Source organism: Macrotis lagotis, chromosome 1 (assembly GCF_037893015.1).
Source record: "Macrotis lagotis isolate mMagLag1 chromosome 1, bilby.v1.9.chrom.fasta, whole genome shotgun sequence".
NCBI classification, from domain to species: Eukaryota; Metazoa; Chordata; class Mammalia; order Peramelemorphia; family Peramelidae; genus Macrotis; species Macrotis lagotis.
Window position 1 is genome coordinate 883395998 of NC_133658.1, and position 19648 is coordinate 883415645.

The window sequence follows — 19648 nt, forward strand, 5'->3', positions numbered from 1 at the left end:
ATTACATACTTTCACAAGTATGTAATTTGTACACACTGAATATGATGTTATTCTCTACAGAGGCATCTACTATGGCCTGGCAAATTGCAGAATATAGACAGGAAGAATTTCAGTATTTCATGTGAATTATTTGGGTACTTGCATTCAAAATGTAATTAAAGTTATTGAGGGATAGAATTTGGGACCCTTGAATCTGGGTAACAGCAAAACAGGGGTTGAAAGATTGTTGCTTCCAGTCGGATCATTCATCAGTATTCTGATTGGGCCATTCCACGGATGGTTGGTAAGTACAATAGAGAGACCATTATCAGATGAGATTTCACATCACACAAATGTAAAAATTATTTTTTATATATCAAAAGGAGAATCTGTCAGGTCAACTTTCAAACAGACAGACTAGAATAATATAATTCTAAAACAACATTCTAGAGACATTGGCACTGAATGAATGATTATCAGACTTGAAAACTGTGGATAATCAGGCAAGAGAGGTTAACAGCAGAAAATTACTAAGCTATGATGAATAGGCTTATCTCCCAAAAGCTATTCTGAAAATGATTAAGTGATAGTCAGCACTGACTGCTAATGGACTGGGAGATCAACCAGCCTAATGAACAGCAGGGGGGATGAACTTAGCTAAGAAGCACTATCCTAATCCCAGGATGGCCACTGAGAACCACTGAGAACAAGGTTATGGATCACAGAATATCAGAATAAATGATACAGCAGGCTAGACATTCCCAAAGAAAGAAGAGAATTGTCTCTTAGATGACTACAATGAAGTCTATCTATAGTCACAGGTGGATAGAATTGTTCTGCGTTGTCCGTGGGTTATTTGGTAGCTTGACTTAAAGAAGACCGATGAGAACAAAATGGGAACTAATTGAGATCTCACCAATATTCCTTTATTAAAATGACCTCCTCTCCAAAGCCCAAGATGAAAAGAAGTTTCTGTTGAGGTAGTATAGCATGATCAAAAGAATATTGGGGGGTGGGGTGGGGGTGGCGGCTAAGTGGTGCAGTGGATAGAACACCGGCCTTGGAGTCAGGATTACCTGGGTTCAACTCAGACCTCAGACACTTAATAATTACCTAGCTGTGTGGCCTTAGGCAAACCACTTAACCCCATTGCCTTGAAAAAAATCTTAAAAAAAAATATTGGGGCAGGGAGGAGCGGCTAGGTGGCACAGTGAAAAGAGCACCAGCCCTGGAATCAGGAGTAACTGAGTTCAAATCCAGCCTCAGACACTTAAAAATTATCTAGCTGTGTGGCCTTGGGCAAGACACTTAACCCCATTGCCTTGCAAAAAAACCAAAACAAGAATATTGGACTAGTAAGTTACAAAGAGGATGGTGGAGAGTACATAAGTCAAGAAGACTCCTCTTCCTGAGTTCAAATCTAGCCTCAGCCACTTACTAGTTCTGTCACTGGGCAAGTCACTTAACCCTGATCGTCTCAGTTTTCTTACCTGTAATATAAGTTTTGAGAAAGAAATGGCAAACCTCGCCAGTATCACTGTCCAGAAAAAAATCCAAACTGGGGTTACAAGAAGTTGGATATGACTCAACAACAAAAGTCACAAAGACATGAGTCTGAACTTCCAAGTCTGATAATTATTTGGATATAAGACTATATGTGAATAAATTAAGCACTCTGAGCCTCAGTTTCCTCATTGGTAAAATGAGATAATTGTAGTATCTACCTTATAAAATTATTAAGCTAAACAATGTAAAGTACTTATGAACTTTAAATACTATTTATTTATATATAAATACTATATTTAAATAATATGATTTCTATTAAGAGTAGCATATTTTTATAAGGATGGGTAGAAGAGAGGGGGATGTCATTATCATGAGTGGCCTGCATCATGGGGAAGTTACTTAACCTCTCTTAGTCTCAGCTTCTCAATATACAAAATGATGATAATAATAACACCTACTTCATATAATTGTAGTAAAGATCAATTGTGATGATATTAGTTATAGGTACTAATATCACAATATCACCATGCTACTACTACCTGAGTACAGTAAATTTTCTTACCATTAGGGAGTTCTTTATGTTGCCATGTCAGAGAAAGATATGAATTATGTCATGATGATATAAGAACTTTGAGAGATCCTAAAAATTAAAAGGTGAATGCTGGGAGCTTAGCACTCACAGGTATCTGGGCAAGATAAGAACATGAACTCTAATGGACAGGATGAACTTCCAGGGAGAATTCACTATGGGCCTGGAGAGAGATTGTGTACATAACTGAGGTTACCCAGATATGCCACATAAATATTTGTAGGGAAAAAAATAAATAAATAGAACTGATATCATCCATTTTAGTCTCACATGGGAAAGCCCCTGTAAAATGAGATCCCATTCTAGGAATAAAAGAACAACTGAAAGACTTATAAAAATATTAAATAAGGATTTTTGCTCTGTGCTGTGCTGGACAAGAACAATGAGAAAAAAAGACTAATGCTTTAGGGAAAAGATATAATTTAACAGCTGTAAGAAAACATAGTATGCATTTGATAAGTGTTAAATTGAGTAAGTTTTTTGAGTGAGTAAAAGTAGAACTACTTTAACTGAGACTGAATATCTTTCTTAAAAGATAACATTTCTCTGAATACTATAGTTAGAAACACTATTACGAGCCATCACTATGATAAATGAAAAGATAATAAGAACACTCTGTTGCTTTAAATAAGTTGAAGTCTCCAATTCCTAGCAAATGATTACAAAAAAAAACTGTACAGATGTGAGTGAAACAACTGGTGCTAAACATAAATAATGTAGACTTTTTTGTTTATTTAATTACATAAATCACTGAATGTGAGCAAATGCTGCCATAATTAAAAAAAATACAGTCAGAGAGAATGGAATAGATTCTGTACCCAGAAGTTGATGCTAACCCCTAACAAAGGCAAGAAGTAATTCTAGTGGGAAGATTCATGTTCAAATCTTGCCACCAACATTTGTTGGCTATGAAACTCAAAACCTCTGAGCCTCAGTTTCTTCATCTATAAAATGAAGATAATATCTTTGGCATCTACCTTAAAATTATTGTGAGGATCAAATAAAATAATGTATAAACCTTTAACATGCTATATTATTCTAATTATTATTAATAGCTATTTTGAAGTATCATAAAAAAGCACTGAGATGCTTGGGGGAAAGTGGCTGGAGGACCTTCCAGTAGTGACTAAGTCCATGAAATGGGAGTGCCAGGAAAGGCTAAGAAGGAGAGAGTAGGAAGTTAAGTAACTTGCTCCAATTCTCCTAAGGGACCCACTTTTTTACAGATCAGAAGCTATGTTTAAACCTCAGATCGTCCAGATCCCACATCAACCACTCTGATCCACTATCCTGCCAACACTTTTCAAATTGGTCCCAAAATAAGCAATATGTTGCCCTCCTCATCTGCAGTCTCTAAAACCTGATTGGATTGGTAATTTTTTTCCAGTCACATATCTATATGTTATTTTTCTTTTGAAGACATAATTTTAAGACCCAAGGATTATATCCAGGCTATATTTAGACCACAATAATCTAATATCACTGCATGAGATACACATGACAATATTTGGTATTTAGAGGAAAAAATGAACAAATGAGTTAATAAAACGTTTTCTTAAACATTTTTATACTTCTCAAGATATACTAAAACTACATTAACATTAAATTTACTACTTTATAATCATTATAAAGAAACAAAGTTACAAAACAAAAGATTTTATAATATAAGGGAAATAAACCTTAGTAATCAAAGTGTCCTTTTCTCAACAAAGTGACTACTCTTCATTTAGGCTATCTTAGGCAGCAGAACAGTTCTGGGGTAATCTAACAGACTTTTTGCTTGAAACAAACTATCCACACAGAGGGCTCTGCTGTATATTGTAGCCAAGATACTTCAGAGTCATATGATCTTCTTGAAATAGCTCTGCTTATTCCTCAAAGAAGAGATGTGCTGTCCTCCACAAGTGCCTCTGCCTCAGTCTCTCACAGTTATTGATGAGACAGAACAGGCGTGCTTCCAGAAAATTCATTCTTTATAGTGAAGATTTACAAAGGTTAGACATAAGGCAAAGAAGAGCTCACATTGATATGACATCTTATAGGTTACAAAGGATCATTCTCCCAAAATCCCTCTAAGCTCACATTATTTCCATTTTACAGATGAGGCTTTGAGCTCAGTGGCTTAATTTTTAACTACACCATGCTTTTAGAACATTTGCAACTTTGAGCATAGCCTTTGTATCTACTTACATAAAGAACCACAAAATTTAGATAGAGTTCAGGACCCTTAGAGAGTCTCGAATACAGCACAGGATTTGGAGTTTGAGGAGCTAGGTTCTTAAGTTTGAATCCTGTTGAATGCCATTTTCTGCCAATGTGACCTTAGGCAAATTATGAATAATAAAAGCAACAAAAATAATAAAATTCTTAAAATGTTTATTATGTATATTGCTGCAAATCCAACATAAGAAAAAGCAACATTAAAATAACGAATAGCAAAGCATTACATAAATGGAGGCGACTAACTTTGGTTTTTTCGCAATACTGGGGACAGATAACAATCACAATTATTAGTACAAATGCTCTACAAGGGGCAGCTGGGTGGCGCAATGGATAGAGCACTGGCTTTGGAATCAGGAGAACCTGAGTTCAAATGTGATCTCATATACTTAATAATTACCTAGCTGTGTGACTTTGGGCAAGTCACTTAACCCCACTGCCTTGCAAACACAAAAACAAAAGGCAAAAAAATGCTTTACAAATTTCCAATCAGAAGTAAACCTGGTCCAATCTTTCATAACAGAAAGCATAACATAACTATTACTCAAAGATGAGAGAGTCAAAGACTTCTACAGATATATAATGGTCTACTATATGTTTATGAACTTATTTCCCAGTTTGTACCAATGGGGGAAAAAAATCTATAGATGTTTTAAAGAAAACAATACATGGACCTTTAGAGTAAAAAAGGTACACTAAGATGTCCCAAGGGTGTAAAATAATGATGTCAACTCAAATAGAAACTTGGGGCCACTAATCCATATGTAAGTATCTCTGAACCTAAGTTTAAAATGCAATGTAATCTATGTCCTATTGTATTTTAACTAAATATTTTCAAATTGCATTTTAATCTGATCTTCCTCCCTCCTCCCCCATCATGTTTGATACCACTGGCATAAGGAGTAAATAAAGATCAATTTAGGCATTCTGTAGTGCTTTTTAAGAATTTTTTAAATGACCACAGAAGGGATGAAAATATAGCTGCAGAATAATACTAAGCCAAGGACTTTATTCACAGAGCTACTGGTAAGCCTATCACCCTCAGCTGCTTCTTACAAATCCGGTTGCTATAAATATAATCTCCACAGCTGCTGCCTGTGGAGACTGTATGCCAGTGGACTTGGTCTAAGTAGTTATCTATTAAAAAGCATATGTTCTTTTAGTATCTTAGCACTGAATGATATTTCAATGATCTATTACTTCACTGGTGTGGAGACTTCCTTCCAAAGATCAGGTCACAATCTTTCTATATTTTAATTTATAGTCTTCATGAGTTGCAGCTGAAAAATCTACTTTATGGCTGGTGATGACTCTCTGTTCTGTGACTGGTCCTTGGATGAGGAATCAAAATATTGTTCATTGCTGGGTCTATCTGCGCAACACCTTTCCAGTTTGGGCAGATCTTCCAAAGCTTGCACGAACCTTTCAAACACTCAGTCATAAAAGTAGATCAATGAAACATGAAAAAAATAAGAAATAACTGAATTCAATAGAGTGTTCAAGAAACATATGAACCCAAGTTACTTGATAAATAATTCTCTTTTTGTCAAAAATTTCTAGAGAAAACAGAAAGGAGATGAGCAAAAATTAAGTTTTTACCAACATTTTATATATGAACTGTAACAAGTTCATAACAGATATACGACCATAATACTAAAGGCCAAACAATAAAAAAAATTAGGAGAGAATCAGATTAGGTACCTTTCATAGCCAAGGCTAGGTAAAGACTTTTGTTTGCTTGTTTTTTGCAAGGCAATGGGGTTAAGTGACTTGTCCAAGGTCAAACAGCTAAATAATTATTAAGTGTCTGAGGCTGGATTTGAACTCAGGTCCTCCTGACTCTAAGACTGGTGCTCTATCTATTGTGCCATCTAGATGCCTCTTAGATGAAGACTTCTTAACCAAAAAGAGATAGAGCCGATAACTAAAGATGAAACAGGTAATATGAATTATATAAAATTAGGAAGATACTATACTGAAAAATCAATGGAATTCATATAAGAGAAGCAATCAACTGTTAAAAAATATTTTAATCAGTATGTTTGGTAAGAGTCTGATATACCAGGAAAATAGCAAATTAACATAAATGTTTAAAACCAAAAACCATTTTTATTTAGTCAAAGGATATAAACAAGTCTCAGAAGAATTGTAGACTATTTACAATCATATGAAAGACTGCTCCATAATAATAAGAGAAATTAAAATCAAAACAACTTTAGATTTTACTTCACATCCCATAAATTGCAAAGATGACAAGACTGGGAATAGTTAATGAAGTAGAAACTTTGGAAGAACAGGTACACAAATTTCCTCTTTGTGGAGCTGCAATATAGTCTAGCTGCTCTGGAACAAAGTTAGGGAATTATACTTCAAAAATGACTATTGGTGTATATATACCCAAAGGGATCAAAGTTAGAAACACAAAATACACCAACATGTTTAGGGACAAAGTTTTTTTTGCAGGGCAAAAGAACAGTTAGTTTTTGAACTAGAAATATTGTAGATTAACATAAATTACACACCAAAACTGCCCTCTTCTCTCTAGTAATCATGAACAGCCCTCCACTATCCATTCCCATGTCTTTGCAGAAGCTCTCTCATATACTTGCAGCACACTCTCTCCTCACTGAATCCTACACTTTATTCAAGATGAAGTTCAAGCACAAACTTCTCCATAAAACCTTGTTGAGCTTCCCAACCACCAGTATTCTTTTTGCCTTGTATTTGGCTATCTTATATTTATTGTCTTTAGGTTTCTCTTTTTTTTGGGGGGGGGGGGGGGTGTTTACTTTTAAACATGACTATTGGAATAATGTTTTTCATGCCTACACATTTTTGACTATATCACATAATTTGCTCCCTCCATGTGGGGAACTGGGGTGTGAGGAAGGGAGAGAATTTGGAACTCAAGTTTAAAGAGGTGAATGTTGGAAGTTGTTTTTGTATGTAACCAGAGGGAAAAAAAAATATTCATTTAAAAAAAAAGAAATGCTAAATGTAAAGAATTATACAAGCACAGAAAGATTTATCTGAAATGATAAAAATGAAATAGCAGAACCAAGAAAACAATATGCCAAATGGCAATAGCATAAATGAAAAGAGCATCAATAAAAAAAATCAAAATAAAAGATCATGTAAATTATAATTGCTAAGTTTGACCCCCCCAAAAAAGAAAAGAGATGTTTTCCCTTTCTTCTTTTCAGGTGTATAAGGCTAATGGGTATAAATCACTGCAACAAATGTTGGATTGGTTAGCTTTATTAACCTGTTTTTGTTTGCATTTTTTTTAATTATAAGGGATAACTGACTGGGAAAGGGGTGAGAAATATATTGGAAATAAAAGCAAGGAAGACATAGGAAAATTGAAGATGAGTGAAGTAAGCAGAACTAAGAAAACAATATATAGAATAACTATAACAATATTATGGAAAGAGTAGGGAGCTACCCCTTTACTCTTTCTGCTTCCTTCACTGAAACATTGAAAGCAAAAGTAGAGAGTAGTCTGGCAGGGCCAGAGAGAGAGTGGTCCCAGGTGGCTCACCAGGCTACTTAAGCTTCATTGTTACTCCACTGCCCTGTACCATAGGCTCTCAGCATTTTCTTCAGTTCAGGGTCCCAACTTTCATCATCTCATCTCAATATCACAGAGTCTTAGGGGCAGGGTTAGCGTGCCAAGGGGACCTCTCTCACTATGTCTTTCTCATCCCACCCCAGTGTAGCTTCATCCCATCCCGTGCCATCCCATTCCATCACTTCCCACTCTCCTGATGGTTCAGTGAAGAACAATTATCCATGTGCTCATTTTCCCCTCTTCCCCTCTTCCAATCCAAGTTCAAACATCATGGATCCTTGAAAACTCAGTTAAAAAATGTCTGCTGTACTGAAACTCCTTTCCTATAGCACTGTAGTTCAGCCATAAAGGTTAAGGGACTTGCCCAAAGTCACAAAGCCAATACTTTTCCTTATGGATTTGTTATTCTTACAATCTGTAACCTCTACCAATAAGAGTATACCACTTTTTGCCTCCCAATCCATGTCTGCATAATTCTTTCATTTCCAAATCTTCCCCTATAATCCCTGGCTTAATCAATACATACCCCTGCCCCCTTAGGCTATATACCTTTTACTAGCTAGAATTATCCTCTTCTCCAGCATTTACTTCAGTTAAATGGTAGCTCAGTTATCATTAATTCCTTTCTCCTCCCCATTAGAGTCGGGTCTATCACTCTTTTCCACTTCGCCATTTTCTCAAGGTAAATACATCAATTTTTATTATCACCTGCAACTCCCCCTTCCCCAATTCGAGTGTGTCAAGATACAAACTGAGAAGATTACAGTGTGAAATTAAAAAACGAAGCCTCTAAGTAAAGTTTAAACATAAGCAATAAACAAGAGATAAAAAATCATTCTAACTCTATTAGGCTAAGAGCAAGTCAAGTTGTAAATATAAGGGCACAAAAATCAAAAAGAAAAAAATCTAAAGTTTTGTGGAAGAAACAAAGCATGATGTAACAAAATAAGTAAGACAAATACAAAGAGTATATATTTCATTAACAAAACTTCAAGTTACAGTTTTATGCATTTTATCTTCTTCCAGGAAACTGTGATTCATCTGCTCAAAATGAAGAATTAAGCTCAGCACCTTCTTTGTAATTTATAATCTTAGGAGAGTTGCCTAGGACACTGAAAGGTTAAGGGACTTGCCCAGAGCCACAGAGCCAATACTTCTCCTTATGGATTTGTTATTCTTACAATTTAAGCCAAGATTTTAGCCCCAATTTCCTTTCTAAAAATAACCAAATCTTTCAGAATATTTCCTGAGTAGGAGAAACTGAAGATACAATGGGATATTATTAAACAAAGTCACTTTATGCTGTCTGGGACCCAAATGTCACAGCATTCACATTTATCCCTGCCATAAGCCCAGCTATGGAAAATATTCCCTATGAGACCAGAAAGTGCTTCAGTGAAATTTTGTGACTTCTCAGTTTTCATACATTTGGCACCTCTCCCAAAGAGCTCTTCACCCTCATCTCCTTTTTCATAAGAGACCTAATGGCAGGAATATTCAGCTGCATTCCATCTGCAATCAGCTAAGATCTCTGTAAGCAACCCAGGCCTCCTGCCAACCAGGCAAGATATTACTGCAGTTAACACATGGGATTTGTGTTGGACTTCTAGATTCAGAATATATACTTTCCCAATAGGCCCCAGTTTTACAACCAGGTAACATTTTAAAAATGGAAATCTATTTACCTAAAGATCTTCTACCATTTAAAAAGTATTATTCCATTGACCACTAGGCAAAGAACTTAAAAAACTGTCATCTAGAAATAGAAAATGGTGAGAAGTGAAGTAGAATCTAAACAGTGAGAGGGTTACAGTGCTGGACCTGGAATCAAGAAGACCCTAGTTCATATTCAAACTAAAAAAAATTCTAACTCTAGAAAATAAATAAAAGAGAGAAAGTTTAAGAATCATTTGACTACCAGAATGAAAAAAGTAAAAAAAGAAAAAAAAGAAAAAGAAAAAAAGGAGCCTAACATTATATTTCAAGATTTCTTGAGGGCAGCTAGGTGGCATAGTGGATAAAGCACCAGCCCTGGAGTCAGGAGTACCTGGGTTCAAATCCGGTCTCAGACACTTAATAATTACCTAGCTGTGTGGCCTTGGGCAAGCCACTTAACCCCATATGCCTTGCAAAAAAAAAAAAAAAGTAAACTATTCTGATTTCTTCTAACTAGAGGACAAAAAAATCCACCAGTCAACCAATTGAAATAGACCTTAAGATGAAAACTCTCAGGAATGTTAAAGTAGTCAAAAGAAAAAGCTTAAGAAACCACAGTCAGGATCATACAAGATGTAGCAGCTGCCACTATAGAGAAGAGGAGAGTTTGAAATACAATATTCCAAAAGATAAAAGGTAAAAGCTGTCAACCAAGAATAGCATAGTTGGCAAAAAATAAAATTCTATAGGGGGTGGGGCCAATGTACTTTAGGTGAAATTGAGAATTTTCAAGCATTCCTGTTGAAAAAGGTTAGAACTGAGTGGATATGAAAATGGAAACACAGCAGTTAGAATAAACATAAGAGACTATGTGAGGATAAATTGTTTCCATGCTGATAGGAATAGAAAGAACCAAGTATCTGCTCAGAACCCTAATGTCTTGAAGGATCATTGAAAAAGTTAAATAAAATATGGAGAGGGACTAGGGATGTTTTATTTTCATTTTTATGGCAAAAATTAGAAAAAGGAAGAAGGAGAGTTAGGATCCTACACTGGAGAAGAAAGAATGGAACCCCTCTACTTCCATTCCAGCTAATAAGGGTACATGAGATGAAGAATGTACAAACATGGGAGAAGGGACAGAAGGAATGATTATCCCACAAAAATCACTGTCATCTGAACCAGAAAAAGAAGTTGAATACACTCACAAACAGAATAATGCAAAAAAAACAACATAAAAACAGAGGCAGGGAGAAGGATGTTTAAAAGGCAGAGCAGGAAAGGGGAGAAAATATTCCTAAAAAAAAAAACAAGATGAGAGGTAGGGGAAGAAGCAAAGGGGGAGAGAGAGAGAGAGAGAGAGAGAGAGAGAGAGAGAGAGAGAGAGAGAGAGAGAGAGAGAGAGAGAGAGAGAAGGCTAGCATGAGAGTGACTTTGGGGATTAGGTGAGGAAAAGAGAAAAGAAGTAATGAAGTAGAAACAGATAAAATAATGTATAGAACATTAAGTGTTAGATAAATGCCTTTCACAGTTTTTCTTCTTTGTAAAGAGTAGGTGAAGACTAAAAAAAAAAAAGAGAGAAAGAGAGAGAACAGGAAGAAGGGGAAAGCACAATAATCATAACTGTGCCTATGAATGGAATGAGCTACCCCATAAGAAAGAAGTAGGCATCAGAATAGATTAGAGAAAATTGATCAGTAGGTTATTTAAAAGGAAAATACATAGAAAGATTCACATAAGATTTCAAATGAAAGGGAGAAGTTAACAATCATGATTTTAGATAATGCTACATTAAAAATTGACAAAAAAATAAGGCAAATTACATTATACTGAAGGCACACAAATAATAAATCAATACTGATATTTAATGCATGTGCACCAAAAAAGCAAAGCACTTAAATACTTTTTTTAAAAAGTTAATCTAATTGGGAAGGAGGAATAAAAAACAAAACTATAATAGTAGGATGCCTCAATGTACTCCTTTCAGATCTAGACAAATCTAACTCCAAGTCAAACAAGAAAGAAATTGGGTACCTGATTACATAATGCAATTAAAACTACATTCTATAAAAGGGATTTGCAAAAAAGAATTAAAATATTATTAGGCATTAAATTAATTAATCCTAAAGAATTAGTGGTTTCAAGGGGAAAAAATTATAGAAATAGAAAATTTCATCAAATAAAATGACAATATGTGAGATATCATTTATGATATGTGGTTAGGGAAGTCCTCTTGAGGGGGATTATTATCTCTAAATATTTTCATCAACAAAAGAAAGAACAAATCAAAAATTTGGACATGAAACTAAAAATTTAGAAAAGTCAAATGTTAAAAAATAAACTAATAAAATAAACAGAAGCTTTAATAATTACCAAAAAAATCAAAATATTTTCATTAGACCTTCTTGTTCTAGAAGAAACTTTCATTCTCCTAAATGTCCAATTTTCTCTCTCTGTAGAGAACACTTAATAGATTAGGGAGAAAAGAGAATTTCATTATTTTGCAAAGCACTAAAATTACTAATTTTTTTGACAATTTATTCACTTCAAGAAGAGAGCTCTGATAGCCAAATTCTTACTCAATACAGTCAAGTCATTCAGTGACAGAACTAGTAAAAAACCAGAAATTATTCAAGTCAGAATGCTTAGCTACTTTTTCAGCACAACTGATAAAAAAAAAGATTAAAATCATTCTAAGGGTATGAAGGAGCAGTTAGTTACGTGGCTCAGTATTTAAGAGGGCCCACTTGGAGTCAAAACAGATTTATCTTCCTGAATTCAGATTTGACCCCAGACACTAGCTGAGTGATCCAGCCCTGTTTCCCTCAGTTTCTTTATCTGTAAAGTAAGCTGAAGATGAAGAAGGAAATAACAATCTACTCCAGTATCTTTGTCAAGTAAATCCCAAATGGGGTCATGAAGTGACAGACGTGATTGAACAAGAAGGAGGATATGAAACTGAAACAAAGCTTCTACCTTTTTTACTGAAAGCTATAAAGTAAAGAAAAAAATAGAAGGGCATCTAAGAAATATTTTCTTAGGCAAGAACCAACCAGACCTGATCTGTAGCTGGGTTGTCAATAGCAACTACCTCTTTTTGACTATCTTAAACAAGCTCTTCAAACCTATTTCAGCATTCACTGATGGACTCACATTGGTAAGTCACATCTAAGATATGTTTGTTCTCAGGGAAAAATAGAGATGAGAAACAACCTGAAATGATTGGAATGGAAATTGAAATGGAAAGATTCAAAGAGAGCCATAACACCAATTCAACAATCCAAAAATTGAAGAAGTAGTACATGACCCTTAGTCTAAAGGCAAGGAATATATATAATTAAATTATAACATATATGTAATACTGAAAGTTAACCTATCCTGCTGAAGCAGGGACATCTACTAGATCACATCACCAACATCAGAATATATTAACATCTGCCACTCATTCTTACAGAATTTACAATAACAAGGAGGGTCAGATGATTAAAAATTTATCCAACCTTTAACTAAAACTGCTTCCCTTTCTCCTTCCTACATTTTGAGCTTTCTACAACTTGGTGTGCTTGACAGTTACATCTACTAAGGACTTCCCAAACCCATATGTCATATTTAGCATCTAAAGTCACAGACACCTTAATTAAGGATAACATTTATATATACTCCTGACACCACAAGGAATAGTAATGGTGATACATATTTGCTATCTAAGTCAACTTATGCCTATGACAGATTATCTAAAAATAGGAATGAAGAGTAATGGAAATTTAGAGAGTATATTACCCATTGGCAAAATGGGTAATATATAGTCAGTAACTATATGAGGTCTCAAGTCACTTATTAGTACTAAATTTTCTAAATTAAATGAAGCACAAAAAAACATTAATTTGCACAAAAAGAAAAGAATTCTAAATGATCACAAATAACATTTAGATCTGGAAAGAATCTTAGAGGTCATCAAGTTTAGACCCTTCATTTTACAAAGGAGGAAACTGAAACCCAGAGAGGTTAGTGATTAACTTAGAAATCACAGATGTGAAAGGGAATAGCTCCAGAATTAGAATTCAAGACCTGAAACTTCCCAAGTTAGGCACTCTTTCTGTTTTTCTACAGTGGACAGGATAGGGTTAGGGTTCTGTACTCCCTCTCCAATTTTCTGATTGTTGAATTGATGATATGACTCTCTTTGAATCCTTCCATTCAGATTTGAGTCCAGGTTGTTATTTCTCATCTCTATTTTAACCTGAGAGCAAACTCAAATATGAAACTAAGGATTCAGGTGCTTGAAAGCTGGAGAATAATCATCCCACAGATAGAGACAAAAAAATTAAGAAAAGTAGGTTGGTTTTGAAAGATTTCAAAGTTACACATCAATGATGGAGAAATGAAAAAAACAGACTTTTAGGCCACATAGGACAAGAATAAAAAAAAGAAAAGGACAAATGAGTTTTTGTTTGAGAAGGACTGTACAGCATAAAAAGCAGAAAGTTGAATCACAACTCTTATTTGGTTTCCATCTTCCGAAAGGAAGCATGGGGGGCAGCTAAGTAATGCAGTGGAAAGAGAATCAGTTCTGAAGTCAGTAGGACTTGGGTTCAAATCCAGTTTCAGATAATTCTTACTAACTGAGTGACATTGGGCAAGTTACTTAACCCCACTGCCTTGCAAAAACCAAAAAAGAAAAAAAAATGAAAGGAAGCATGATTTACAAATGTAAAAAGGATAAAGAGTTAAATGAAAATTGAATAAAGACCCAACAGAATACATCTGGAATCAACAGCTTTTTAGAAGTTGGCCAAGGTTTTCTCAAGCATGCTATTAGGGAAAGAGGAAAAAAATGGAAATGGAAGGAAAGTAGAAGAAAAGAATGTCAATAATTATGCTTCAATCCCTGACTCATATGATTTCATATGAATTTAAATAAATCAGAAACAGAACATAAAATTAGTGAAGAATATTTGTTAGTTCTGTGAAAATCACACCTGTCTCATTTTTACAGCTTATGACTATCAGAGACTGAGTTCAAATTCCAGCCCATAAAAGGTCCAAATGATCAAGAATGCATTTACTTTCTTTGTTGACCTTCTCTGTAGATATAATCAACTTTCCATCCATTGTAATAATTAACAGTAAAACACTTATTGAATAGGTTACTCTGGATTTTCAACTTTAATAAGGATGATTTCCATTCTGTATATTCTAAGAGAATTTGTGTTGTGTTTTTTTTAAATATGTTAAAAAATGTACCTTAATAATAATGAACAAAAAAAAAATTACATGAACTGATACTGAGTGAAGTGACCAGAACCAGGAAAACATTGTATACATTAAGAGTAACACTGTATGATGATCAACTATGATAACCTCAGCAGTATAAAGATCAAAGATGGAAAATACTATCCACATTCAAGGAAAGGACCATAGAGTCTGAACACATACTAAAGCATACTATTTTCCATTTTTGTGCTTTATGGTTTTGACCCCCTCATGGTTTTTCCCCTTTTATTTTTATTCTTTGACAACATGACTAATATGGAAATATATTTAACATAGTTATACCTGTATAAACTCTATCAGATTACTCTGTCAAAGGGAGGGAGAATTATAAAGAAAGACGGAAGAAAAGGGAGAGCAGAAAGAACTCAAAATCTTACCAAAAAAATGAATTTTAAAAACTATCTTTTCATGTAGTTGAAAAATAAATAAAATTATATACTTTTAAATGTGCCTTAATTCAAAATCTGACTGCATAAAGGCATTCCCAACAGAAAAGAGGCAAGGATATGAAGAAACAATTCTTTATAAGAGGTATTGCTAACTATAAATGATATGAAAACATGTTCCAAATACTAATAGTAATGAAAATACAAATTAAAACAAGTATGGCAAAATACAAATTAGTAAAAATGATAAAAAAAAAAAGCAAGAGTTGAATGTGTTATGGAAAGAAAGGAATAATATTCTACTGGTGGAGCTGCAAAGTAACTCAGCTCTTCTGGATTTCAAATTGTAACTATAGGGGTCAGTTAGGTGGAGTAGTGGATAAAGTACAGGCCCTGGAATCAAGAGGACATGAGCTCAAATCCAGACTCAGACACTTAATAATTACCTAGCTTGTGCAACCTTGGGGAAGTCACTTAACCCCACCGCCTTGCAAAAAAACAAAAAAATTATAACTATACAAGTAAAATGTCTCAACTGATCATATTCTTTGACACCCTATTCTCAACCTAGGAATTCCAAGGAAATCAAAGACAGAAAAAAGGGTTCAATATTTAACAAAATATTAATAGAGGTCTTTGAAATAGTAAAGAAATGAAAACAAAGTGTTCATCAGCTAAAGAATGGCTGAAAAGAGTTCATATTCTAATAAAAGAGACAATGGGTGTGAGGTCTCATGATCCTTTGTGTCCAAGGGCAAAACAGATGTAATACATCTTCTTTAATGTCATTTCCATTGATAAAATCTTAACAATATTGAACCATCTGGCATTGCCAAGAGCTTCTAGTCAAGAATTTTCTTTTCTGGGTCTTCAGAAGTTGAGCCTGTCAAACACTAGCCAGCTCTCATGCCCATAAAGGTTGTTCAACAGGATGATGGCTGTGGGGTCAGGACTGAAAAACACTCACAGTAATATGGAAGGCAATGTCATTTTTTTTTTAGGTTTTTGCAAGGCAAATGGGGTTAAATGGCTTGCCCAAGGCTACACAGCTAGGTAATTATTAAGCCTCTCAGGCCGATTTGAACTCAGGTACTCCTGACTCCAGGGCGGTGCTCTATCCACTGCACCACCTAGCCACCCCAAATGCTCTTCTCTTCATTGGCATTATGGAAAATTTTTATACGATTGGAAATAATGAATGCGAAGAATTTAGAGAAAAGTGAAAAGATTTGTATGAACTGATGGTAAGGGAAATAAGAACAAAAACAAATATAAACATAATGACTACAACAATATAAATGAAGAAAGCATTAAAATCACTTGAGATACAAAGAAAAGCAAAACAAAACAATTCCCATTCTCAAGGAACTCAGTCTAATGGAGAAGGCAACATACAAATAGCTTTATGCAAACAAGATATATATAGAATAAATTAGGGGTAGTCTAAAAGGAAAAATAAGATTAAGGATCTCTGGGGAAAACTTCTCCTAGAAATATGCTTATACTTAAAGCAAGCCAGGGTAAGAAAGATGAAGAGGAAGAGAATTCAGAGCATGAGGAACAATCAGTAAAAGTCCTTAGAAGGCAGCAAGGTGGCACAGTGGATAGAGCACCCAGCCCTGGAGGTAGTTCAAATGTGACCTCACACTTAATACTTAGCTGTATGACCTTGGGCAAGTCACTTGACCCCATTGCCTTGCAAAAACAAATTAAAAAACAGAGGGAAATACATACAAGATAGAAATAAAAGATATCAATAAAAGTCCTCAAAGTACAGAGATAGAGTGTCAAGTCAAGGAACATCAAGAAAGCCAACATCACTGGATCCCAAAGTACACGGGAAATAAAAGAAGACTGGAAAGACCAGAAGGGATCAGAATATGGAGGATCTTAAAAAACAAAGAAATGATTTTATAGTTGATTCTGGATCTAAAAGAAAAGCACTAGAAATTATTGAATAGTTGGGTGACATAGTCAGACCCATACTTTAGAAAGCCCCATTTGACAGCTGACTGAAGGAGTGACAGGAGAGGGGAGAGACCTGAGACAGGGAGATCAGCAGACATGACATAATAAAGGCCTGCTTCAGGATGGTGGCAGTGTCAGGGTAGAGAAGAGACGACCAAGATAACTGCCTGGCCATGGGGCTGAGTGATTGGGGAATATGTGATATATTTTATACTGGGGAAACTGAACATCCTTCAACTACTAACATATTTCTGATTTACTTGTAAATTTCATAGCATTGTGGGTTTTGTTTTTTAAAAAAAGAAGTTTTGCCAACTGATCCAGAGTAAGTAGCAATTCATTCCTGAACACGGAAAAGGTAATTTTTAAATATTTAATTTCATTGTATTTCTTTGTAGAAAACCAGGAAAAAAATTAATCAAGTTTTCATTAAGTGCTGGGATACAAAGAAAAAGTGAAGGAAAAAAAGCAACCTCTACCTTTGAGAAACTTAAATCCTAATTGGAACTCTTAAAGGAAGCCAGGAATTCTAAGAGGCAGGATAAGAGGTAAAAGCATTCCAGGCACAGGGGATAAAGACCCAGTGATGAGACATGAGACAGTGGGAAGTCAGCAGAGCTGAGTGTAGTTTAGGGGGCTTACCACTACACTTCAGCATTTATGGAGAGAACAGATTAGATGGGTAAGAACTTGAGGCAGGGTCCAATGAGAAGGCTACTTCTCAGTCGTCCATGAGAGGAAACTTGAATGAGGGTAGCAGCCCAGTGAATGGAAAAAAGAAAATGCATTTAGGGGAGGCAAAAAACTTTGGAGAAAGCAGTTTGAGCTGAATGGTAGAGCTAAGAACAGAAAGAGAGGAGATGAAGCACCTGGGCCACTAAAGGGGCCCAAAAGATATGAGACAATAATTCACAAAGATGAATGAATCAAGGAAGAATTTTCTGAGAATGGGAAAGACATGGGCGTGTTTGTAGGCCATAGGGAAACAGTCAGGAGGGAGAGACTGCAGATAGATGAGAGTGGGGATGATAGAAGAGACAATCTGTTGGAGAAGATGTAATAGAATGAGATCACTTGTTCGTGTAAAGGAGTTAGCCTTGGGAAAGAGAAGGATAATCTTTTGATGTGATAAGAGTGAAAGAAGATAATATGGGTGCTATGAAATAAGGAACAAAGTAAAAGAGGGCACTCCAGTGAATAGCCTCAATTTTTTCAGTAAAATAAGAGAAATTATTTACAGAGAAGTGTAAACATGTGAGACTTAAGAAAGAATGAAAAAGACAGACGTTGAAGACAAGTTCTGAACTTGAGTGAATGGGAAAATGGTGGTCGTCTAGACAGTAATAGCAAAGTTGAAAAGTGGGGTAGGTTTTGGGAGGAAAGACAAGTTCTGTTTCGAGACATGCTAATTTTGATATTTTTATGGGACAAGCCTAAAGAAAAGGCACAGACTGGGGGGAAGGGGTAAGCTGGATAAGGAGAAGTGGCACCTTCATCTAGTGGAAAATAACTGAATAAAGATGCAGAAAAGAAGACTGATGAGGGGTAAAACAAGTAGAAAGAGAACTAAAGGACAGCAGTTTCATAAAAATCCAAAAAAAGAAGAATAAGAGTAGACAGCAATCAGCAATTTCAAAAGAGGTCCAGAGATCAAGAAGGATTAGAATTAAGAATAAGTCATTAGATTTTATAATTAAAAGATCATTGGAAACATTGAAAAGTTTCAGTAAATAAAGAAGTCAAGAGCTTGGACTGGGAAAGGCTGGAGAATGAGAGGAGAGGAAGAAGTGTGATAGGGTGTAAGTGATTTTTTTCAAGGAGTTTAGCTTGGAGAGGATACACACTAGAGCAATGCATGACAAACTCAAATAGAAAGGGATAAAATTGGGGACATTAATGATAAACTTCTCTGCGGGTAACATAGTGACTTAAAAAGACATAGGCAGCTAGGGGGATAGAGGGTTAGGTCTAGAATCAGGCAGACTCAAATCTAACCTTAGGCAAATCATTTAATCTTGTTTGCCTCAGTTTTCTTTTATGTGAAATGAGTTGGAGAAGGAAATGGCAAACCACTCTGCCAAGAAACCCAAATGGAGTCAGGAAGAGTTGGCAAATGAAAAATGACGGAACAACAATGTTCCATTATATTTTTATTTTATAAAATATTTCTCAATTACATTTTAATATACTGATCTGGGATGTCTATAAACCAGACACATCTGACACATCTGTATCAAAGGATAATGAGCAGGAATAAAAGGGATTAGTGAGGATTTTTTAAAGATGGGGAAGGCTTATGCAATTTGTAGGAAAGAAGATAGGAACAAGTAGATGAGGAGAGATTGAATAGAGAAAGAATTTGATGATTCTGGTAAAATCTTAAAAGCCTATTACAAATAATAATATCTGAATTTTTCCCCATCAGATATCATAAAGCACTTATTTTAGACTTCTTTAATGTCATTGTTTCATTATCATTTGACCCTATTATTAGTCTTA

General features: G+C 35.1%; 1 protein-coding gene across 7 annotated transcripts in view; it reads right to left on the reverse strand.

The window, feature by feature from the left end:
- KIF1B (kinesin family member 1B) overlaps positions 1–19648 on the reverse strand; it is a 192324-nt gene that overhangs the window by 152373 nt on the left and 20303 nt on the right. The window lies entirely within an intron of this gene.